A 26,660-nucleotide genomic window follows, 5' to 3' on the forward strand; every position below is an offset into this window, starting at 1 on the left:
CTGTTACTACGATTTGGAAACTTAATTGGATTGGACAATAGCAGATATATTTTGCACTGACTATCTGCACATTCAGCCCCATCACTATGATGACTCAGTCAGAAGGCAGAGGAAAGCTCACGAAGGCCAAAGTCACTGCCTTAAGAATAATAGATGTTTTAAGCTGAGGAGCACAAAACTGATGCTCACGTCACTCCAGCCACTTCAGATTCAGTCTTAAAAATATGATTTGTGTGAGACTTATACATTAAAGCATGCTTTTCAAAGCAGGGTCGGAGAGACTGCATCCTTATACTGTGCTTCTCACACTTGCCCTGTGGGTCTACAAGTAATAAAACATCAACATCAGTCCCTCTAAAGTGTTGAAGTATAATCACCCCTTTTCTCCACCATTATTTCAGTTTCCACCTTACTTGAGACAAAGGGTATAAAATGAAAAGAATAAAAACCTAAGGAGCAAAACACAATGACCAACAAAAAAGGAAAAACAAGGATGGAAGGGAAGGACAAATTAAGAAAGGGGAGATAGTGTGAAGCAGTCCAGGAAGCGATATAGGGAAGGTTAGACAGAGAGATAAAGGAGGAATGTGGAGAGTTTCAGACAGAAGATGCATGGGGGATGAGATGGTTTGACTAGAAAGGTGTGATGCAAGGAGCAGGATGAGTCTCTAATTAGTTCTTTCAGCTCAAACTTCAATCTCTGACTGTGACCTTAATAAACAGATGACACACACCCACACGCGCACACACACCCACACCCACACAGATCGACGGCTGTGTGCACATACACATTGACACACAGTGTGATGAAAGTGTTACCTCAGCATTTTCCAGCTAAATGTACTCATTAGCCTAGTTGCACATGGCTGCCTGAGAAAACAACAAAGTCAGCTCCAGAAAGCAGAAAGCATTCATCTCAGAGGCTGTCAGAGCGCGAGACAGAGAGCAGAGGTCTCAGCACTACCAGAAACTCAGGGCTGCATTATTTTCTCTAACACTGACTCAGATTGGATGCAATTACATACATTTCCACTACATGTTTATTCAAGCAATTTTCAGCTTCTCCTCATAAGCAGTCCCAAATAAAAGTTGTCATAAGGATACATTTCAATTAACACTGCTGTCAGTTCTAGCAATGTTTGTTTTCCCTGTCCATTCTTTTTCCTATACTACAAAGCAGAGTGTATAGGATCAGTATCTGAACTAATGCTATAGCACTACGAAGTTTTAAATTCCATACAGTGCATACAGCATAGATTAAGTAGTAGCAAGTGCAATAAGGACTATTATACGCTTGATACATGCAGCATTCTTTTACACTCCACCATCTGACTTTATGTAAAATGTACCAATCAAGGAGTGTTTGGCTTATTAAACTTTTAGAGAAAAGATGAACATGTTATGCTGCTACAGTCTTTCATGTACACCTTTCCAAGCTCCTGTTACTTCAGGTTAAAGGTTTGAAAATAATAGAAATGGGCTAGGAGGGGGGTTTATTATTCAAAATAGAATACCAGAGAGCAGAGAGCCAAGTCAGCGACCATATCGGTATCGGGGTGAATGCTCCAGTCTTAGTACAGTGGCTGTCCCATGGATAACACTTCCAGTCCTACAGTATATCAGTTCATGCATCTCTAGGGTTGGAGCCTTATGCAGCATGTATGGCTGAATGGCACCAAAGTAGAGATGGGAGATTCATCAAATTGTATCTGAAATTAAGATTTGGCTTCTAACAATTATTTTAAAAAAGATAACAAGATAAAACAATTCTTGTGTTGCATTCTGGTTTGCCAATGTTCTTCTGTTTTGTGTCAATCAGCAGAGCGAACCAGAAAGCAGAATTTGTTTTGTTTTTTAATCTCTAGTTAGGGTGAAATACTGGACAGTGTCATACACTCACCCAAGTCCAAAGGGGCCATTTTGTGTTGCAGTTAAGGCGGCATGACCATCTGATTCACGGGCTGAGCTCCTGGCAGAATCTGCTGGGCAAGAGGATTTCATGAATATTTGGGGCTTTTTTGTGCATATTCCTGCGTCACATAAAGCTCAAGGCTCCTTTTTGCAGTCATAAAACTAAGAACAGGGGCACAGTTGGACACACACACACACACACACACACACACACACACACACACACACACACACACACACACACACACACACACACACACACACACACACACACACACACACACACACACACACACACACACACACACACACACACACACACACACACACACACACACACACACACACACACACACACACACACACACAGGGCGATAGAGAGAAAGAGAGACAGTGTTTGTTGTGTATTTTAGCACATTTTAGTACATTTGTCAAAATGTTTTTGTTTTCTCCAAGTGACAGTGCAGAAACACAATTCCTTTACCGCCAGTAAATTAGGTCCTCTGAGACTTATTGCCCTGCGATGCCTGAACTTAGATGTTGATGTGGACAGCAGGAGTGTTTCTCATCCAGGAAGACTTAAGGCCTCCTCTAAATAGAAAGTACTCTGTTGAACGGATGCTTGTGGGACCCAAGCAAGCCCAAAAATTGGACAGGATTTAGTGTTTGCTCACTCAGCCGCTCTGCCCCACCAATTGCTTCGTGATCAATCCCTAATAGTGTGCAGGAGTCAAAGTAAACGAAGCTTGGTCCAGTACCAGTGGCAGATCCACCTTCACGATCCAGATAAGACAATGCCCAGCAAACATTCATGAACAGCAAACTCGCAATAAACATCATTATAGTATTTTATATTAACAAGGAGTAGGAGGACATAAATTCTTATCAAGTCCAAACCCTTTTCCTATTAGATCAATAAACATAATGTTAAATAAAGGATTAGATCCATGTATCATACACTATGGTCCTTTTGGTAGCTAGTATAATTTACTAATGATTATTCAATAACACTCAGTACAATAATACAGCCCTGAAAAACTAAAAACATGTTTTCCGAGTGTACTGATCTTACTGTATATATTGCTAAATTATATTAATTAATCAGTGTTGTTAAGTCTTTTTAATTTGATTTTAATTAACTGTGCGTAGATGGAATGAATGATGGATTCAAAATGTTCTAAACTCTAAACTCGTTGTCGCTCCAGCTAGAAGAGAGGTCTCAGTTTCTGCAACAATTATCAGCACCTAGCTGTTGTTGGTGGTATGCTACTGTCAAGTCCCAGGTGTATAAAAATAATTGAGGCATTCAGAGGTTACTTATTTATATTCACTACCAGTGAGTAATGATTCCAAACAAAGGTTTATTTACATATTACAGCTAACGAGTTAAATGCAGGGTAGCTTTAAGTACCTATAACTCCCATTGCACTTTTGCCTCACCTACAAAGAGTAGGACTTTTTTAAATATTATTAAACGATATTATACTTATATTGATGAGAGGAAAACAAAGTCAGTCATCAGTTTTATAGCTTGATGTGATGTCATTTGAAGGTAAATGCTTTTACATCATTAGCTGGAAATATATTCATTGAGATGATGATTGAGAAGTATAGTGTATTAATTGAGACCCAGTGGTGGCGTGATAATTGAGGAGTTCAATTTATACATATTCATTACTCCATAATGTGCTGTATATATAATCTGTGTGAGCCGAGCTGGAGATGCAAACAAGCTCCCAGTGAAATGTTTTAATTGGCCTGTTCCATTTCCATTTCAATAAGATGTCCCCTCCTCTCCTCTTCCCCTCCCCTCCCCTCCTCTTTTGTCCCCTCCACTTCTCTCAACTGTCCTGTCTGATATTTGACATGTTGGCTCACTCTCTTCTTCCTGTTAGTGGATTGCTTACTCCATAATTTGAAACTGTGAGGAGATAAAGCAGAGTGTATGTGGATGTTGGAGTTTGTGTGCAATTGGATGCAGCAGGACAAGAGTAACTCAGGAAGTTGAAAGACGAGGAGAGGGAAGGATGAAAGGAGAGACATGAAAGGAAATGGGACGAAAACAGATAAGTTGAGATTTTATGAACACTACAAGTGGAGCTCTGGCAACTGAGATGAGATGTGCTTCTGATCAGAAGCCATTACTGACTGCCACCACCAAAACTATAATCCAAAGTTATTCAGAATAGCATTTCAATTCAAGTATCAAAATAGTTTTAAATGTTGAGTTGTATAACCTTGTTCGAATGTATTTTAGCCTCAGTTGATACTACTGTGTGATACTATAATAAACTGACATAACATAATTCATATTTGAACGTTTCGAAGCAGACTGCTAACCTAAAGTCTGCTTAAACCAATTCAGCCATGATTATTTTTTGTCTTAAACACATACAGTATAACACATCTTTGTGATAGATACAAAGAGCTGATTATAGAAATACAATATAAAGTATTTGTATTGCCTTGTGTGCACAAATACCCTTAAAACATGACAATGCATAATATAACTGAACTCACATTGTAGTGTTATTGTCCAAGCTTGACATGTGACAGCCTAGTACTCTTTAAACTATACAACTAAAAAAGAGCAATAACAAAAGTCAGTTTTTATGTTTTTTAGATAAAACGATTCAGGTGAATTGTTAATAATATGATCAAGATAGCATATCAACAAAGGGTTGACTTGAACCTAGAATGATGATAATGTCGGTGTAGGCCTAAGCAATAAATGATAAGATATACCAATAGCATTTGACAATCAACCACAGACCTGTGGTCACAAGAGAAATGTCCCAGTTCAATTGTTGATGTGAAGATGCAGATGAAGAAGACAACAGAGAAATGGATAGATGACGAAAAAGATGAAAATAAATACTGTCTTATCATGCCAACACTCCGTCTATCCCTCTCTTTTCTCCTCTGATCTGGTCCTTCTTTCCTTCCTCCACACCTTCCTCTCCTCTGTGCTTTGCTTCTGTCTTTAATTCCAACAGGATCTTTTTTTTACTTTATTGTCTCTTCTTTTCTTTCCTATCTCCATGGCCTCCTTTCCCCCTTTAAAACGTTCTCCCTTGTGCTTTATCTCCCTATCTTTTTCCCCTTATGTTTCCTGGATCCCCCATTTTTCTTCCTTTCTTCCATCTGTACCCCTCTTCATTTGCCCCCCCTCTCGGTTCGTCTTTGTGTGCCCTGCCATTCTCCATGCTGCCCCAGGCTCAGACATATGGCGCTCTCCTCTCTGCTATTGTCATCCATTAACACAGTTGTCGGTGGGAATTACAGACGCATAGCGCAACACGCGAGGCTGTGCTCCAGCTTCTGATGTTGGAGACAGAATAAGGAAGGGAAATCTGTTAGACGTCTCAAAAAGGCGAGGAAAGGAATGTGACATGCTGGATTTCAAAGAATACCCTACACATGAAATGTCTCTCAAATTATGACAATTTAACATCACTTACATCATTTTAAGAGAAGCCAGAGAGCTACAACCAAGAATCCGTCTCAATGTTTATACTCTTTTTCAATGGAAGTAGCTAGCAGCACTAGCTTAAAGAGCTAACAGAAGTCGCTAAATTGGCAACACTGTGACAGCCTTTCCTTTCAGGCCTTCCACCAAAGACACTCACCCAAAGTTATCAATATGAAAGTAAACATGCACATGCCAATTATTATAACTTGCAGCTATCAAGCTAACAGCTTGTTAAGACGCAGGTGACATCGTTGAACGCACACATAGCCTACAACCCCTCACGTTTCTGTCGATGGTGTAGCAACATTTACTGTTAATATCCATTTTCCATTTTAAGTGTCGCGGCACAGGAGGCTTACTCACGTTAAACTCAGCTGGTAGCTCCAGACGGTTCTTAAACATCTCTTGTTCAATAAGCACTGGCTGGAAGTGACACAACTACAGTTCTTTGTGTATGATTAAATGTGCCATTAGAGTTTGCCTTTATTGTGCCGTTTTATAGCTATGACAACAAAATTAAAAAATACAAGATTTGTCCATTGGTATTAGATGCCACTGTAAGATAAAACTGCATAATTTCTGTCTGCAACTAACTAGTGATACCATAATAAACTGACATAAAATAAATCTTGAAAGTCACATTTTAAAGTTTCGAAGCAGACTGAAACTAAATTCTGCTTAAACCAATTCAGCCATGATTATTATTTGACTTGTACACATACAATATAACAAACCTTTGTGATAGACACAAAGAGCTGATTATAGAAATGAAATATAAAGTCTTTGTATTGCCTTGTGTGCACAAATACCCTTAAAACTTGATAATGCATAATATAACTCACATTGTAGTTGTTATTGTCCAATATAAATGGAAGTCTTAAGCTTGACATGTGACGGCCTAGTACACTTTAAAAACTGTAAGATAAAACTGCATAATTTCTGTCTGCAACTGACTTGATTATTGAAAGTTTGATTGGACTGGAAGGACATATCAAAGCTCACACACACATGCATACACACACTTCTCTGAAGCTCTAATTAAAGTGGTTGTGATGACAAAGCTTAGAGGGTGATGTACAGTATAACACGGCAGCCGCTATCACATCCACAATGAAGTGTGCGTGTGTATGTGTGTGTATGTATGCGTTCGTTATTAATCAGTCCATAGGAAATGAGAGACCAGAGAGCTGTGACAGCTTGTCCGCCAGCTAAATGTCAGAAACACCAACACACCTCTGCGTGCAGACACAAGTACACCACTGCTAATCAAAACTTAAAGGTTTTACATCTGACTCAGAATTATTGTGCAGTGATATAAAGCAACTGAATGAGAAACAGTTTTTTTTTTAATGAAATGACAGCTGATCATTAATTAGCAACATAAAAGGAAGGATTGGCTGCTGTTGCTGGATGTATCTAACAGGTAGAGAGTATGAGCAAGACAGACAGACAGACAGACAGACAGGTATAAAGGCAGAGAGACACAGCCTGAGGTGGTGTGTTTGCATCTCTCCTTCATCGTCTGCAGGTTTTGATTCTGTTTGAAGTTTTCCTTTTCTGTGATGGGTTTTGTTAAGTCTTGTCAGATTGTTCTCTCGAGTTGTCAGGACAAGACGTCTTTAATCTTCCTTATCCTTCGTATCGGCAAAGAAAAGACAAATACAGCTCTTTTTCCCTTTTCCGCTCATACTAAGATGAAACCCACAAGCTGTGTCCATATTCCAGCTTTCTTTGATATCAGAGTTGTTAGAGCACATGTTAAATAAATTGACACTCAGATCTTTAATAGAGTGAGGCTGTGAGCAGACCACAGGTATATAGAGGAGCGGATTCAATAATTAAAATGGTGCCTTTACATTATGCAGCACACCTCTCACTCATGCAACCGGGGGGAAATCACAGTTTGGGGAAGATTTTTAAAAAGCTACATATTTAACAAAACAAGATGAAGTATTTTTCAGATCACACGTAATATCTAATAACCAATTACAATTACAGTTTAAAAAAATATTTTCCAGAACTATACTTGACCTGTACTATACTTACCTTTTGTAATACATACAGCTATTACAAAGGATGTGGATATAAGGGTAATTTGTTCAGAGAAGGTGGGTTAAGTTGAAGAAATAGACAACTTTCTTTGTTCTACTTGAATATTTGCAAGAGATGGTCATCACCACTACACACACACACAGCGTTTGTAAGTGTATGTCAGCATGTATTTTAATGGCATGCTATAGTATGCAGGATATATTTCCAGGTGCAGGTGTGTTTTCCTGCTCCGACACCTTTTGGAGTACATCCTTCTGTCAGTGTGAAGCATTAAACATTACGTTTTTTGCAGCCAGCTAATCTGCCACGTACTGTAACACAGCACAAAATGAACTCAACAAGAAGAGAGGAGAAAGTAAGAGAGCAAACAGAACAGCAGAGGAGTCAACTGAAAACTGAACACAGCCGAAAGCCACACAGATGCAGAGCAAAGAGCGGCGTCATTGAACGTCCTAATCTTCAGTGACTTTGTGGGAAAGATCTGGAATCCTTGACCGTTAAAGTTAATCTCGTCATAATACGGGTCTATTTTCCAGCTCACAGTTTGCTGACAGAGGAAATCATCGTGCTGGGGAGAAACCAAGCGTTCACACTTCAAATTACCAGTGACCCTAATGCATACACACACACACACACGCACATATTAACTCACACACACACACACACACCCACGCACATATTAACACACACACACACACACACACACACACACACACACACACACACACACACACACACACACACACACACACTTCAAAGACAAGAGCACAATCACACACACACTGACATAGAGGGTAAATAAACAGATGAACAAAGAGCACATGCTGACACACACATGTACATGCACAGATGGACACCATGAGTCTCTACCTGAACACAGTCATACCAATAGTACTGTGAATATTCGCCCAATTCCAGAAACACTTTCACATGTTGTGCGGAGGAGTTTGAGCTGATAATGTGCAGGGAAGTTATGATCATCTTATCTCTTGTCTAAGTTATCTTAGGAGTCGGGCTTTGTTACACAAACAGTTCCACTCTCATCAAATCAATAGCCAGTGAGGTTAGTGATAATTTGTATCCTCTAAGAATCTGAATTGTTCCCAGAATTATAAATCATACTGTATTATTTGAAACCGACATGGCTGGTATTATTAACTTGTAGAAGTTACTTTTCATTAAATAATTGATCAGGTTATGTACGTTAATAACACACTTTGCTTTTACTGATTTTGCTAAATTTCATCAATATCATTAATAAGATATAGAATTGTTAGTACTTGTGCTGTAAATGTCTTACAATCACTACAAGTTGACATGCTATGCAATATCTGTCGTTGTTTGGATTATATTAAATTTATTATTATTATATAATTAATGCACTCTCATCTCACAGTAGGAGCCCATATATAGGCTCCTCATCTACAACGAGGTCCCACCTGCTTTCTGTTTGCAGCTTGAACTAAAATGTGTCCTGATGAAACAATGGAGAGTCTCTCACACACAAAGTCACACACACACAGACACAAACCACTGTGAAAGACAGTGCAGTGTAAAGGGGTAATGCGAGGCAAATGCAGGGAAAAGCAGAGGAGTACTCTAGAAGTCACGTAAAATTTGAAGAGCTACTTAGTCAAGGTCATTATTGTTCTGAGTCTGTGTGTAGGCATGTGTGTGTTCCTGAATACGTCCATGTATATGGTATGTGTGTGTCTTCTAGCGAATACAATAATGCAGGCATTTTCAGCTATACCACGGTGGACTAAAACCATTAAATGTCTGACAGAAGTGCTGACTGTAGATTAGAGAGGCGCTAAATTGGAGTCAGGCATTTTGAAGCCACTGTGCTGCTCAAACTTTGGTATTTTCAACAGCCATTAATGTGGAACTGCATACAACAAGCAGCATGTTGTGTTACTTAGCCAGACAGAATTTCCGAATAGAAAAATGGATGGCTATGATGGTGGTATGTGGTGCTACCAGTGGAAAGTTGATAGTTTGGATTTTGGCTAAAGAAAGAGCATCCGGCCCTCTTTAGGTGTCTTTCAGCTGACCTGAAACGAGCATACAGTCTTTATGTTACATAGTTGTTGAAATTTGACATGAATGGAGGCGATACTGCAGCGCTTATCTTGTACAGTAAGTTTGAAAACATGACGCCCGTATACAAGAAAGCACCGCAGACATCTGACGGTCTATTTGACACGATTTTCATATTTTTGGAGTAATTATACAGTTTTTGACGAACAGAAATATGGTTTCCTGGCGTCACTTTAACATTTTACGGGGAAAATTGGCATTTTATTATGAGGGTGAACTAAAATAATAAAAAAAATATTAATAATTTGAAACAGATAAATTGCATTATTTTGTTTACTTGGGCCTCATTTCACATAAAAAAAATTGTGAGCACTGCTTTTAAGCGAATGGCAATGTCGGCAGTATTACTTAAAGGTGCCATAGAAAGCATCTATCTGGTATTTTAAATTGTTCTCTGATGTCTACAAAGAAGATATATAACTTTGGTTGATCCAAAAAATGTCCAGATGTGGTTTTACAGACCCATTTAAAACCCTATGATTTGGTCCTAGAATGAAACGAGCTGAATTGCCTTATTTGGGGGCTCATTTAAATAATTAAGACGAGCTCTGCTCTGACTGGCTGGTTTACAAGGAGCAATCCATGGCTGCCTCAGAGCCAACACAAGTAAGTGAAGTTCACGAAACTGTGAGAGATGAACCATGGAGGATATTGGCATCCAGCCTTACATGTTTGAGTCTTTATCGGAGGAGAAAACCGATGAATTTGAAGAACAGCCAGTTGGTCGGAGATTGGAGAGCAACGTTACGGAGTGGTAAGAGTTAGCGTTAGTGTTTCCAGTAGCTGGTGTATGCAAATGTGGGGACTGGACTACCGTATGTAACGTAACACACAGGGATTGTTGTAATTCGCCCATTTTCTCCTTATTCAGCTATGCCAAGGTAAATACAGTTTTCCATTCTATGGCACCTTTAAAAATGATCGTCCATTGCCAATGTTTTATTTAGTCTTCCTTCATTTATTTTGATTTGAATTGTCAAAATACAATAGAATACAACTGGTGTTTCATATCACATCCTCTGTTTTCACCTTCATTTGACTATTTTTTCCCCCCTTCAAACATCTTGACAAACGCATGATAAGCAACAAGTGTCAGATTATCTCTCTTTTACAAGAAGACCAACATTTACCACAAGAGGGTAGCCATTCCAAGTCCACAAAGAAGATGTATCCAAAATATATCCATCATATTCTTATTAATTGCTTTTTACGAAGGCAAAATTACATTAGGCTTTTTATAGACCCCATTTTAAAAACATTTGTCTTGGAGTGTTTAGTAATGACTCTCGGAGGAAATTAAACATTCCAAATAAAGTTAAGAATCGCCCGGTATTTTCAGTCATGTCAAAAAAAACATTTATAAGAAACGTCTGATTTATTAGAATAATTACTATAATTCTGTTGTTTTTTAGTTGTTTTAGAAAAACACTTATGAGGCCTCCCAAGCACCACTCCCACTGAAATTGTGTTGAATATGTAATATCCCGCCATGAACTGTGACTATGTATGATGAACACCCTCATGCAATCATTTGCAACACAACAGAAGCTCCATTTAATGGGTTTCCGCATAGCACTACAGCAAGATTAAATAATAAGTCAAGTGTTACAAAACCACTCGAGACGGGGATTCCTTACAGCCTCAATAAGTAGAGGAGTTGCTGTGTGCTAATGCTTCAGCTGCACCCTCTTTACACCCCGCCTGGCCATCTTCTGTTGGCGATCAAATGTTTGGGAGATGATTGATCTCAGGTTCACTCCAACAGCTAAGCTGGGGGGGAAAAGAGAGAGAAAAGGAGGGAAGAGCTCAAGACAAAAGAGTGAGCGGAAAGAGTTGAGGAAGAGAAAAAGAGAGATAAGCAGCATGTGTGAGCCTCTAACCACCAGCCGACACTCTTCATCTGTTGTGTCTGCACGCCTGTTCCACCATCGGAGCACTGTGGGTTTGTCTGAATACATCAAAACAGCCAGAGAAACAGAGAGTGAGAGAAAGACAGACGGAAAGAGGAATAGCGTTTTCTTAGAGAGACTCTGGCATCAGCTTTCTGTCTTGCTTTCTCTTTCTTTCATTTCTCTCTGTAATATCATTTCCCCACTCTGTCCTGCTTTTATCCCCCCTCTTCTCCTCCCCCCCATTTCCTCTCTGTCTCTCTCTCAGCGTCTCCTCTCTGAAGCAGAGTTGGGAGTTGGGAGCAAAAGGCAGGAGACAGACAAGATAAAAGCTGTTTCCTGATTTTTCAGCTCTTAGCTTCTCTGCTGTCAGGCAAGAAGACAGTGAGTCAAGACAGAGAATTTCCTGCTAGATCTATCCCCGCACAGCTGCTGTCGCTAACAGGCAGGGAGAAGAGACAGACGGAAGGACAGATGCACCGGCAGAAAGACACTTATAGGATATGTAGATAGGTAGGAAAAGAGGCAGACAGAAGATGATCCTGCAGATCTTCACTCTGACCTCTTTAGTAAAATGCAGGAACGTCTGTGTTGCATGTGTGTGGAGAGAAAAATACTCTTTAGTACAACATCTGTTGAGTGGAATTTTCATTAGAAGTTGTCGCCACTAAAGATGTCCCGCGGAGAGGAAAACAAGTGATAAGAAACGTGCACATTAAAAGATACAACTGTGAAGAGAAAGTATTCAGTACACACACACGCACACACACACTCATACTTACTGGATACTACAGTATAGTGGTAGCTATCAGTAAGTCTGTAATGCTTCCTGTAAGTGATGGACAGAGTCTCTCTTCCTGCGTCTGTGATGACTGATGGTAAACTGTATGACAACAGCAACGCACACACACACACACACACACACACACACACACACACACACACACACACACACACACACACACACACACACACACACACACACACACACACACACACACACACACACACACACACACACACACACACACACACACCTTTACCCTGACACTATCTCTTGAAGCCCTAGCCTCAAGCTTGTTGTCTGGCAATTTGTTTGTTTTATCTGCAGGGAAATAGTCTCCAATTCTCAGAGCAGATATACTGTACGGTAAATGAACTGAACACATGAAATGCTCTCACACACACAGACAGAGCAGACTGGTGGTCTGATGAAGTGCTGGATGTAATGCCACACACTTAACTCTGATCAGCAAATACCACTTGTAACAAAGTGAAAAGGGATTCAATTTCCTGCAACTTCCCATCTGAAGCAAAACTATTTATGGCTTTGTGGAAATGTTTCAAACCTGCCTGATATCTTTCAGTCTCCACTGATTTGTGTGAAACAAACCGAGTGACTCTAGTATGATCCTCCGTAGGTCCATTCCCTTAGTCAAACTTTGCTGACATTTTGCATCTGTGAGTTCATGAAGGTAAACTTGAATATATCATATTACTTTTAAGGTACAAAAAGATCTACAAAAGTTTGATGAGTAGCAATATGGTGCACTGAGTTTGGTAAATATTGTATTTATCAGACCAATGTTGTGATGGCAGCAAGAGAAATGGTGGACTCAGTACGAAGACAGATAGTTGAAACTGAAAAATGGGTGTTGTTGCGGTTTCCTGGCAAAGCAATATAATAACCTCTTCCATAGGTGTATGGACTACATTGTTGTGGCTGTTCTCATGCTGTCGTACCGACCCGGAGTTACACCAAACTTTTGGGAGCTCTCACAAAAGTTCATATTTTTTTTTAAATCCTTGGATTCTTTATTCTGCCTCCATGTCCCTTCCAGGGCTTCATTATTTTCAGTTTCAGAGAAAAAAGTTTATATTTACTTTAAATGCAATTTGACAGTTCTTGAAGTTTCTTCACATAAACGTTCCTCCAGTGAGCCGTTAAAAGCATTTTGTTCTTTAGCCGCAGAGTGTTGCCACAGATTAACAATGAAATGTCCAGCACTTTTTAACTATTCAGTTTGTTCTAGAAATATTCCACAAGAAAAAAATGAATACATAAATCTACAGCTTAATAGAGAAGTGGAGAACGTTCATATCATTTCCAATAATTACTTAAATGCTCACATGCAATGCCTTTCATGTCGTATGGAAACTTTAATGAGCCTCATGACAGAGGCGGAGCGCAGTTATCCAGCATGATGAAAATTCAACACGTGTTTACATTTATTGATTCTACGACACATGCTTTGGTGCCTCTGTCGGAGTGCTTCCCTTATGAGAGCATGTATTTTAGCCCTGCCATTCTGTGTGATGAGTACACACCTGAGTATACATGTGCACACACTCTCTCTGTCACACAAACAAACACCCAGGCTCACGCTTTTGGTTGCAGATGCCAAAATTGCTTTCTGTCACGCTTTTCAGGTCACTTACATGTTTCACTTTAAATGATTAATAACCATTCCTCAGTTTAGTCGCGTGAAGTTCGACACTGATAGTGTTCCAAAAGCACTGCCAAAAAAGACAAGCTAACTAAGTGTTTTATCTTGTATTCTCAGACAACAGGCTTGTGTTGAGACATCCAACATTACAACACTGCACACGCCATTATCCTGATACATGTCTGCACATCGTCTCCCTGATAATCATTTTAAAAGGGGTTGCTGTCACCTTGTATAATGCCAAACTAGACAACCCAACCCGTGTGAAAGGTGTGTGCATGCCAGCTGTGGTGACAAAATTCAGTCGTTCACAGTGAGATTACCAGCTGAGGCTGATAGCCAGTATTACACATGCATTAACCTTTCACATTTTTCCATGTCGGTCAACTGTTGGGTGCCTCTTTCATGTAATTCTAAATGTATTTTAACTTTCAGGCCTGTAACAGCAAATTCAAGTTGCACAAATACAACTATACTGTTGATTTTGCAGCAAAAAAGAATAAAGTTTCCGCCCCAAACAACACAAACTGGTAGGACCAAGACATGTCTTTGCTCAACTTCAGACAGGACGGCCAGACACGTCCCATGAGAGAACAACTTTCCCTTCTTTCGCGATGTAATTCACTTGACACCAGGGGGTGGTTTTTTTTCTGACACTGTCTAAGCTACAGAAAGGAACAGGAAGAGCACTGTCCCTTCAGACACCGCTGCTCTCTCAATGGAGCTGATATCATTCTCTCACTCCTTTCCCCCACATCAACATCATTTTTGTCATCCCCTCTCTTGTGTCTGTCTTTTATATTGTGATCCTCTGACTGCGGACTGTCCCTCTCTGTTCCTCTAGTCTCTGCCTGCGGGATGTTTTTTTTTGTGTGAGGTGTGTGTGTATGTAATGTGTGTGTACCCCATCCAACCCCATAGGGGCTTGTATACAAGTCTGGCCCTCACTGCCTGCCATTGTTATGCCAGCTTTGTGCCTTTGAGCAGCTGTGAGTTTATGCCCATGCTTGTGTATAATATGTGCATGTCTAAGTGTGCTACCATATGCGCATTTTACATACCGTATGTGTGAGTGTTTATTCAGTTTTATCCGAGTGTGTGTGCAACTCTTTTCTGCCAAGACCCAGCTCCTCTCTGTGTCTGTCCATTGTGTCCAGTGTTGTGTTCAGAGGCTCGAGGCATTTGGCCGCTATAGAGGACAATGCAGAACAGACAATAGTCAGACAATAGATGGTATACTCTGTGGTGCAGCAGGATGAGGCACCTACCATGTACTTACAGTGCCACGAATTTGAAAGCACCAGAAAAAAATGTCTCCAAACCTTCCTCCCATTGTCTATTGTGAACAAGGTGTTATATCCTAATAATGGCATGTAGTAATACCAAATAATGATGTGGTATATTGCAGCACTTATAAAGCATCAGGTCCACATCTGACTGGCAGCCAAGGCTCTCTGTGTGTGTGTGTGTGTGTGTGTGTGTGTGTGTGTGTGTGTGTGTGTGTGTGTGTGTGTGTGTGTGTGTGTGTGTGGGACATCTAGCCATCATGCTTTTCACCCCCCTCCTCCAATGACCTCCTTCGTCCAGCAAAATCCCACTGGCAGCTTGACATCCTGTATCTAAAATCTATTAGTCATTCCTTCTCCGTCGCTTCATCCATCTCTCTGTCTCAATAAGCCATCAGTGGTTTTGGTTCTGATCCAAATCAATCCTGTTCTGACACCGCCCCGAATCATTCATCTCTCCCCGCTGTCTCTCTCTATCTTTCTGCCTCTCTAACAGTAGGAGTGTGTAGCCAGCTGCCAGCTAGCATCAGTCATGTTGTCAAGTTCTGGCTCTGGGGCTGCTTTTGGCTTTGAGGGTGAGTTCTGCCACGAGTTTCTCTACAGCCCGTCCCTAAACAGCCTTGATGCACTGACGGCATTAAGTGTTGTTGGCCTTTTTGGCTTTTGAGCACAATTTTAGGCTGTGCAAGCAAAACCTGAGGACTGTTTTAATGAGTATGGACTATTTCTTTAATGAAAACTAATCCCAAGCAGTTCAAATGAAAAACTTCTTGTAAAGGTAATTATATTTTCTTACATGTTGCTCTTTAAATATAAAATGGTGTCAACTCAAAGAAACTTTGAGAGCAACTCAATAGCAGCTGAATAAATTATATGTTGCATTGTCTAGTACACTCAAGGATTTGTTTGTATATTTGTTGTTATCATTTGTCCTGTATATTATGAAGGTGGGAACTGCTGAAGTATGTGTACAGTAAGCGTACAGTAAATGTTTTCTTGGTTAAGTCAGCTTATTTTTCTAAAGAAATGTGCAGTAGCTACAGCAAATGTTGACCAAGCAGACTGAGCATGTATAAATTAAGAAGGCGAAAGCTGCATTTCATGTGTAATTAACACTGAAAATGTTTGTTTTATGTTGATTGTACCTACAAATGGCCCCTTTCCTTTTAAATGAAGTCCAACTGAGTTTGTCATGTGTTAAGTTAAGTGAAATGGTGTTAATTCACAACTGACGTATAACTAATAACTGAGCCTGAGGGTAAGAGTTGCATTATGAGACAATTGTATGGCTACAGAGCTATACTGTAAAATACTAAATGTAAGTTTGTATGTTCATGGAGCCCCATAACTTAGTATTTGTTTTACAGAACATTAAAAACAAAGTTGAACCATTAATTAAAGAGTTTGACCTTAGTTCAGTGGGGATTGCTTAAGGTTAAGCTCGTGTTTTTTTCCATCTAGGGGTTTAGCGCCACACCTTGCTGAAATGACTCAGAAAGGTATCCCATTGTGTTTCATAACACCATGATTTGACTGGGTAGTGTAATGTTTTGATCATTGTACAACAATTATGGCACTTTAGCAGTACTGCTGCATCTCAGTTTTAATGAGTTAAGTGGTTGGTTCAGTTTATTAACTGGAGAAACATAGTTTTCTGCTGATGTGCCCAGTATGGTAATGCACAGCATGAGCAGCTGTTTTAGGGTCATAAAGGCACAGACAGTGATGTCTTCACTGAAAAGGCTGAGCCTCGTCTTATTGTCTGGTGTAAATTATATTTTGAGATAATACAGGTCTCTGAGCATAATGTTGAATCACACACATTCATTGCTTCGACCTGTGCGACAATGCTATATGTGGCAAACAGCTGTCAAACTCTCAGAAATCAGTGCCAGGAAAAAAGCTTCATACAAATGTGAAGAAAATGATTAACTAACTACCGTAATTAACATCATGTTCCCCACTTTAAAGATCTGAGTCAAATCCAGTTGAAATTAGACGGTGAGCAGCTGCATTTGGAAGTTAGCATGTGCTTAATTCCTTTGCTGTATTTAATCTTTTCTTTCTTTCCTCTCATACAGCAAATATCATTTACCTGCTGTTCACTCCCCAGGGACTCCAAAAAAAGACTACAAATTAAGAAAAAATGAACTCCCCCACACTCATATTGCCAATTTATTTCTCTGTTGCCCTCTTCAGCTCTCTCTAAACTCCCACATTTGCCATTTTTCTTTCCCCCTCCACCCATTCCTGTTTCTCTAAGATCAAATATAATCAATCTACCCAACATGACAAGCAGTTTCCAGCTCTATTGCAGGCTTTCAAGATCATAAAATGTAAAACTATTCTGCTTTTTTAGATGTATTTTCCACCAAAGCCCACAGAGTCTCCTCCAGATTTAATTGGCCCTATAAATAAACCGTTCTGCTGCAAAAGTCGTTTAGAGGGAGAGAAATAGAGAGGAACACACACAGAGAGACAGAAAGATGGGGAGATGCGGAGATAGAAAGACAGACAAAGAAGACAGACAAAGCGTGAGGGAGTGAATTACCACAGTAGATGAGTGTAATTCTCTAAGTCTTGCCTGAGCAGTGTTCAGACAACTGACTTTGGATGCACACAGATAGTGATGGCTTCATCAGAGCAGCTGAGGGAAGGAGGGGTGAGTATGCATGAGAGAGAGAGGATGTGTGTGTGTGTGTGTCACATAAGGAGGTGACAGAGAAAAACAGATGCAGAGTGAGGGATAGACCAACTTGCTGAAAAAGAAATCAGAAGAGGGGAAGATGCAAGATGTTAATCATTTCTTTAAACCTGTAACTTGAAATACTGTAGGATTCAAACCTGGGCCGCAGCAGTAAGGAATTGGTCTTGGTACAATAGGCACCTGCTTGGTCAATTGATTGCATGGATAATATATTGCTTTTTACCCAAAGCCACCTACACATTTGCCTCTCCTTCACCCACACACTGACGCACGACCAGCTGCCCTGCAAGGCGCGACTAACCATCAGGATCAATTCAGGAATCGGTATCTAGCTACGACACTTGTTGACTGGAGAAGCAGGGGATCGATTCACCAGCACTGTGATTAGTGGATGACACGCTTACCAAATCAACCTAAGCCACTTCAAAGTAAATGGAAGTAAAATGGTTATTTGAGGTTTAACTGCTGCTTCTTTCAATATAATGCAACTTCAACAGGCTACCAGGACCTAAATAAGAACAATTAGGCCAGTAAAGTGGCAAAAGTGGAAACTGGAAAAAACTATCCAGTAAGAAATAAGTATGTTAAAGCATATCCTTCTTATGAGAGAGAAAAAAGAGCCATCTGTATTGATTCTGTGTGTAGGCTCCAATGAAAATCTATGGCATCCAATGACAGTTAAAGGTTCGATAAACAGAACTCGGGACATTAATATAGCAGTAACAGCAACATGTCCCACCAAGGCCATGTGTACACGGAAACGATCTGAACAGAAAACGCAAAAGTGGCGTCGTGTTCTCACTATTTATTCCGCGTTTAGAGGAGCGTTTTGGGGGGGAAATCTGCGTGCGTACGGTGACCCAAAAGTGTGTGGCATTCCATGTTGTATGCACGCCAGGAGGCTAGGTGGTAGTGTGAAACACTGCCACACAACACCACCAAGTCCACGCGGTTCTCCCAGGTCTCGTCTAAAGCCCCCTGGTTCGCCTCCGACGAATTGGTGCATCAACAATTTGATGGAGGTAATTAATGCGCCTTCTCTGTTCAGTAATACCATCTGTAAAGATTTGGTACAACTGCTGAAAAGACTCTAGGATGTTTATTAGAGCTGCTAGGGCAATTCGAAGGTCAGACGGATGGAAATAATCTGACATGGTTGTTGTTATTTTCCTGTACTGGCACATGCCTGTGACGTAAACGCCTACGCGACGTGATCAGACCGGAGCAGACTTTTGCGTTTTTACCCTTTAGACGGGAATGCGACGGTGGAGCGTTTTTCAAGATTTCCACTCTGGAGGGTGGTTTCACTTTTTTGCGTTTTTGAACCCCAAAAACGCCATCTCCATCTAAACAAAAGGCACATCCGATAAAATATTTTGTTGTTCTCATCTGCGAGCGTTTTCGTTTAAACAGGGCCCAAGTCTAGCCTCGACTGAGCATAGCTGTCCCTCTGCATCCTGCTGCAACCAGTTCATTGTTCAAGCTGTCATTCGCTTGCACAGACTAAGAAATGCTAGAAATGTTTTGCCAAGTATACTGTACGTGGACTGCTGTTTCTTTAAACATTTTTTAGGCTTCTTGTGTTTATTTATGTTCTTTTTGAGAGTTTACCAGAGTACTTTTGATGGACCTGCAAGAAACTGAATCTCAGGTACAAAGCCATCTGTACACAAACGTGTCATTAATTTGAATACCAATTAGCGCTACTAGAAAGCTCCAACTGACGTTTGAGAGTCAGATTTTTTCAGTGCGAGTTTTCAACAGCAACATAAGGCAACACACTTGCTGTGTGAACTGCTAAAGCATAATTCACACAAGTGGGATAATTTTGTAAAAACAAAAACAAATGAGGACGACATTTGCCAACATAACTGACGAAAATGGAACAGTGGTTACATTGGTGGTGGTCACAATTTAGATGTGTGCAAACATGAAAACATTTGTGTTGATGTGTGTAAGACATATTTACACGTTAATGTTAAGGAAAAAAGCAAGCATGAGTGTAAGATGTGTGTGTGTTTGTGTCTGAGAGACAGAAACAGAGTGTAATCATCGCCGTGCAGGGTGTTGACTCTACAGGGATGTGCAGAAACATGCCGTCTAATTAACAGTGTCCTCTCCGTGGCGAGGCTGGTTCCCACAGCCCCAACAGCCATGATTAAAAGAGATGCTCTCAAAGGACGGCAAGCTCTTCCAAATCACTCCAATTCCAGAAACTTCCTGGATGCCATCCACACACAATCAACCATCTCATCTTGACCAGAACGGACGCTCTTTAAACTTTCCGTCTCACTCTGGGTCCTTCTCAAGTAAGCACAGACTTCTCTCCTGCTTTGTCTCTCTCTCTAGTTCCCTTCATCTGTGTGCTGCTTTTTTCTCTCTGCTCCTCTTTTTCCTGTCTTGCCTCCCTCTCGCTTCTCTCACCCGTGCTGTCTGCCAAGGCTTCACATCAAAGCCGATGATTGGTTTCTTACTGTTCAGTAGGCAGTATTTTATCCCGCTTTGTGTGCAGAGACCAAAATAATCAGCATGAATATGGAAAAACTTGCTTCTATGGTAATATCCAGCCCAGTAATATCCATATCAGTCAAACTAACTTGGCTTAATTTGACTTACATACAAACGGATGGCAACACTTTACTCCAAAGTCCCCTTGGCTTAGATTCACATTGTAAACACTGACTTTGACTTGTGTGTATAAATATAGCAACTTGTCAAGGTTGTTGGCTCAGTGCTGGATTTCAGTCATGTACAGAAAGCAACAATGTATTTCATTTCTGTTGTTTTCTTGGCACCATCTCCTGATGTAGTCTCTTCACCTTGGTTCGACTCCTCAGTAGACGACCACTAGTCAAGGTTGCTGGCTAAGCGTTCTGAGGCTGTTTTAAGAAGTTTCTTCAGCAACGTCTCCGATTAATTTAATAGTGAAGTTGAATTAAATTAGTCCTTTGTCCTTGGACTCAAGTTTTATGAAAATGTACTCATTTGGGACATGATTTTAGAAGTTTTATGTTTCACATGAATTCAACTATAATATAAATAGTTTAATGAAGAAGGTGGATGCCTACCATGCTAAGAGTACACTTCAGGGTCAGTTTAAATGAACAGAAATAATAGTAAAAGGTGCTCTTTGACACTTTTTGTCCAACATTTGGCTATAAGAGAAATAAGGCCAACAGAAAGGGGTACTTCATCTCTCGTCCTTGTGAAATTGACATGGGAATTACTTGCAGGGCTTTATCGCATACTACTGTAGCACGCTAGCCAGAAACATGCTAGCTTTAGAGTAGACAGTCAGAATAACAGGCTTGGTAACTAACATTTATAAATCTATTTAGCTTTATTTTCTCGAGAGATGCATTTTTACCATTTTTCTCTCGTCTCGGCTGTCGGCAAATCATCCTTCTTTAGAGGAAATGTTCTGCAAAAATGAAAAGATATAATTTGCTATGATAATTCTCATATTTGCCAGTTGATAAACACAATGTCAATATGGTTTGCTATAAGTCATTATGTAAGTGGACCTGCTCGTGTTGAGATTTCAATTGAAATGATTCGGTTTTGTTTGGAAAGATTTAAAATGTTTGCTTAAAAAAATGACATAACAGACTTTCAAGCCAATATGTCCATAGTTAACATCAAGCTTAAGTAAAAACACGAGTAATCATTCATGTTAGATGTAATCAAATGTAAATAGAAAAAGTACAATATAGTCTGTTAATCCTGTCTATCAAGAAGTGTTCAGTATTGGTTCCTGTAATAACAGCATCACTGCAGCTGACACTTCAAATCCACCACCTGCAGTGTGTCATACTCGCTTCAGATTAGCAGCCACAGATGACGCATTTCAGTAAATATGTTCCAATTGGTTTGGGTTTATACTTCAATCAAAGTCTCCTACAAACCCTGACCTCACTTTGAGCTGTACCCTGGTTTCATACTGACGTGGAGATGACAAACCATCTGAAAGAACGGAAGGTATTAGCCATTTGGGGTCTTTATCTCCAAAATAATAGATTCTGAGTTAGCATATTTGACCCAAGTATTCGGAAGAATTCACATAGCTTGATAGATTAAGTCCAGTGACATGATCTGAATCCTCACTGAATCTTCGTCACATTGTCCTTTTCCTTGCTCAGTGACAGTGAATGAAGCAGAAAATGGAAAGAAAACACAGAATGACTAACAGATTGAGGGAGAAATGGGGCAGGGTGAAAATATGTATTTCTCTCAAAGATTGATAAAAGAGAGATATTTCTGTTACTCCGGGCTAATTCGCTGAGTGGTGCCAGATCTCACTTGGGATTTATAGGCCTGGCTTCAAAACAATTAGCCGGAGAATGGGAGGCATTTAAAAGACAAGGAGACGAGGAGATCTTAATACAGCTGTGGGAATTTCCCCATGGAGGAGTCATTTTTACAACCTCCTTACAGAGTCTCACTCTCACTCTAATACTGCTAGCCAATCTCCTCTGTCTGGTTTCACAAAGAAGACAATTTTCTGAAAGCTGCTGTAGGGAAAAGAGAAGAGAGAGAAAGGGAAAAGGACAGTGCTGTAGACAGAAAGTGAGGAGAAATTAAAAAGAGAACGATTTGAGACAGTGTGAGGTCTGAGAGTATTAAAGACAGGAAGGGAGTAACTTACATAGACAGTAAGAGAGATAAAACACAATTGGAAGAAGGGATCAGGGGGTGCTGAAAGAGAGAAGAGCAAGCAGTGAGACAAACAACAACAAAAAGAGGCAGAAACAGAAATAAACAACCCGAGTAATAGATGAAGCTCAGCAGAAGGAGGGTTGGGGTTGTCTGGGGATCAGGAAGATTGAACATCCCTCTCTTTGTAAGGACTTCCTGCTCGCTGCTCTTTGTATGCCGAGGGCCAATCAGTGAGTCCATCTCTCCGTGGGGGCCAATCAGTCAGAGCACAGAAGAACTAAGTCAGCATGTCCTTGTCCACACAGGTAATCAAAGAAAACGTTAAGCCGCCACCGCTGAGAATGCTCTTAAACCAGGGGTTTCCACACTGAGGCACTTAACAGCAGAGGCTGCCTTGGGGTAGTTTAGCCCCTTTTTACATGGCAGCAGCTAACTGGGGGCTGAGTTATTGTACTCTATGAACCCTCTTACTTTACCGTGGGGGCTAATGCTGCTTCTAATGTGGAAGTTACCATAATTACCAATGTGTCAATACCCCTCTAGTCAACATTCAGGATTAGAGTAAAAGCTACGATATATTGAAAGTGCGTTATGAGAAGAAAACATATGCCTCATGACAAGATCAGCAATTCAAGGTGATAAAATGCAAACTAAAAGCTGCTCTATTTCCACACAAACATCAGACCACATGACTATGTGTAATGTGACAGAGGACCTTTGTAGTGACAAACCAACTCAAAATTATCTTATCTTATATCTGATTTTACGGGCCGACAGGTTTACTGTTTTGTTTAACTCTTAATGCTTTCATCAACCGCACATCCAGCCACAAGAGGAGGTTGTTTAGCAATAAACCCACTGTGCGCATGTAAAGAATATTAGATATCTAGTATATGTAGTTGGTGGGGATTGAAACAGAGCTAAAAATAGTGTATTCTAATGTGTCTCTGTGCCTGCTGGAGGTGGAAATATGTAAATGCTTTCCAACAAGTTTGCCTTGCCAACCTTTCTTTTGCGATAATATTTGACAGCTTGTTGGGTTGACTTTTAATGGCAAAAATATATCATCAAATAATGCAAATCTATTGTATGCAGTGCTTTTTCACCATGCACACAGTTTCATGTCCTAATACAAGCCACATCTAATGCATGTAAACTTTAACTCCCACCTCAAATGAAATGATCACATCATAAAAGGCACTAAACTAAACGTAAATTGCTGTACAGTCAAAATGTTGTCATGAACACTGCATTAATCAGGCAAAAAAATATAAAACTGCCAAAAACATTGAAAAATAATAATAATTTAACCCAACGCCAGACACATTAGCTAGTATCTATTATCTATATGCCCCTCAGCTTACAATACATTGTCCAAGTAGCTTTTTAATGTCTGAAAGTGAATAGGATGCAGGAGAGGTTTCTAAACTAGCTTGATTTAATACCAGTGCTAGTCCTAACCATTACTATAAATTGCCGCCTGTATACCACTATCACAGCCTTAAACAGTCAAAACAAAACAATTATATTATCACTGCAATCTCCCCCCCCCCCCCCCCCAAAAAAAAAGCAAAGAAGAAAAGACGTTTTCTATTTAAAAAACTGATTAAAATGTCCTGTTTACATTAAAAAAAAAAGAGGATTTTTTTCAAACCACATTTGAGTTGTATGACTAGAATTTTGTAACAATGTCGGTCTCATTGAAATTATTATGGATATTCCTTTTCAAACATATCTTTTGAACATCCACTGTGTGTTATGTACACATACAGTACCGCAGTTCTCTGTGGTGCAGCAGCCCATGGCATCCGACTGCTCGACACACCTCGTCCTCTCACTATGATAAATGGACTTCTCCCTGGAGAGTAAACAACAAAGTCATCGAACCTCAGCCCTACCAGTCACTGTCACTTTCACAGATATAGTGTTACAGGTTACATGTAGCAATAATAAACGTATCCGAAATTTAGACACATTGCAATAAAAACATATAACAATGCCACCCCAGGTAATGACCTAAGGACCTGGGTTCATGGAGCAATAATGTCATTTTAAATGTTGTCTTTTTGATAATCTTTGGAGACCAAGTGGAGTACTGTGAAGTGTATCTTCTGTAGAAGGACTTTAATGTAATAAAATACTATAAAATATATCTTTGGCATTATGATACAATGTCAAATATCCTTAGCTTTTGCCTGTTCCTTGCTTTACCTGTGACCCCCGTGTCTATTCTTTGATGCCTTATAGGAGTTGTGCAATGTCCCATGCTGCGGTAAAATAAATAAAAACCTTCAGAATCATCAACACAAAGATTAAAAAGTGTTTATCTCCTCACATGCTGGTCTTCTGGCTTTTTGTTAACCTGATGAAATTGAAAACTCTGAGCACTACTGTTGTCAGACAAACAATTGGGAGTTCAATAGCTTTTCTGCCTGTGCATTCTGCTTTTAATTCGGTGTTTCTGTATTATTTGCATGTTAAGGTGTCTCTCACACTGGGGACCAATTAAATGATAAAGCAGTGCTGTTACAGGTTTATGGAAATTCACCCTGCAAGCGGCTTGTATTGATAAATGGCGTGGAATTACAGAACAGCAAATAACTGCAGGTGGTGTACATTCCTTTTTCCTTTTTTTTTTTATGTATTGATAAGTTTGCAAAGAAACATTCAGTGTCTCAGTGTGAGTAGCAAACATTTCTCAAGGGTTGTTATGTTTAAAGAGAAAGTAATGGAGAAAATGAAAGCAATGCTGAGGGAAGAAAAGAAACACTTGTTCTCACTAACTAATGCAGAGGCTCAACAGCTTGTTCATCTCAGGTCCTGAGTGAGAAATACAGTCTCTTATTTCTGCAGCCAACATCATTAAAGCTGCATTAAAACAATATTTTTTTATATTAACATTGAACAGGATCGCTCCTGGAATCAACAGCCCCGTCTGCAGTTCTGCTGCTCTCAGACACTGCTTTGTCTGACCCAAAACAATACTCATTACCGATGCTCTCAGCACACAAGCCCTTTGACCAATAGGTATAAGTTTTGAAGTCTATCAAATCAGCCACAGAAATGTACAATTTCCACCTCTTTTCACAAAAAATGTTGATGACTTTGGGGAAATCCTTTCTGCCAAGGCCTGACGTTTGCAGACCCTCTTGTTGGTCCAAAATGACCTATTAAGAAGATGCAGTTTGTAACATATTTTGAGTGATAACTGATATTGTCATTATTTTGGAGTGTTAAAAATATTCATACTTATCCCATATAGGAAAACTAACCTCTGTCATTTCCTCATTGTGGTGGAAACTTCTAGAGCAATGGAGAGGAAACTCAGAGAGACACGGCCGGAGAATTGATAAGACATTTGCTGCAGCCACGAGTTGACAGAGCGGTTACCCGACCAATTGTGAAGATCTCTAATACAATACGAGGTTTTAAAAAGTTCTGAATGGACAATCAACATTCTTCAGTCGCCAGACTTAACAAATATGGACCCTACGTCTAACTAAATCTGTCATCTAGGTCAATAGAATATGCGTACAAGAGCACCATGGTGCCAGATAAACTGGAGCCCAGTTGTCCCAAACAATAAAACCAATCTTAGGTCAGCATGAGCTCATACCGAGTATGGGAACAACAAGGCTCAGGAAGCCCAGGCTGCCCCTTCTTAATGAAGATAACAGCACCTACAAGGCCGAAAAACTATGACATGGCAATACAGACAGAGGAAGGAGAAAATTAGGAACTACGTCAAAGGTTAAACACCTAAGCAAAATATTCCCTAACACTCATCATCGAGTCAGATTAACATAGTGTACCTTACCGACACTGAGACAAAATAACACATGGTTTGTAAAAAGAGAACAAATACAGTACTACAAACATACACTTATCACCAATAATACAGATACATGGTTTATAAAACCGTTACACGCAGCTACAGTTTTCATACAAAGTGGCTCTTCCCAAATAACAAGATCACCAATTTATATAAAAGCATGTTGAATTTGTATGAAGCTTCATCTACTTAGGAGAAACTGACAAGCACGGAAACAGACAAACCAAAACATACACACATTCACATTAACACTCACACACAGACATGAGTCAGAAAGGCCTCTTGATGTTCTCATCAAGCCAGAAGGC

At 40.0% G+C, this 26,660-nt stretch overlaps 1 long non-coding RNA gene across 1 annotated transcript in view; it reads right to left on the bottom strand.

The window, feature by feature from the left end:
* LOC134862160 (uncharacterized) overlaps positions 1 to 26,660 on the bottom strand; it is an 80,155-nt gene that overhangs the window by 38,095 nt on the left and 15,400 nt on the right. Inside the window, exon 3 of the long non-coding RNA XR_010165472.1 lies at positions 1,901 to 1,979. This is a non-coding gene — a long non-coding RNA (uncharacterized LOC134862160). The remainder of the gene's footprint in view (positions 1 to 1,900; positions 1,980 to 26,660) is intronic.

Source organism: Eleginops maclovinus, chromosome 3, assembly GCF_036324505.1.
Source record: "Eleginops maclovinus isolate JMC-PN-2008 ecotype Puerto Natales chromosome 3, JC_Emac_rtc_rv5, whole genome shotgun sequence".
NCBI lineage: Eukaryota > Metazoa > Chordata > Actinopteri > Perciformes > Eleginopidae > Eleginops > Eleginops maclovinus.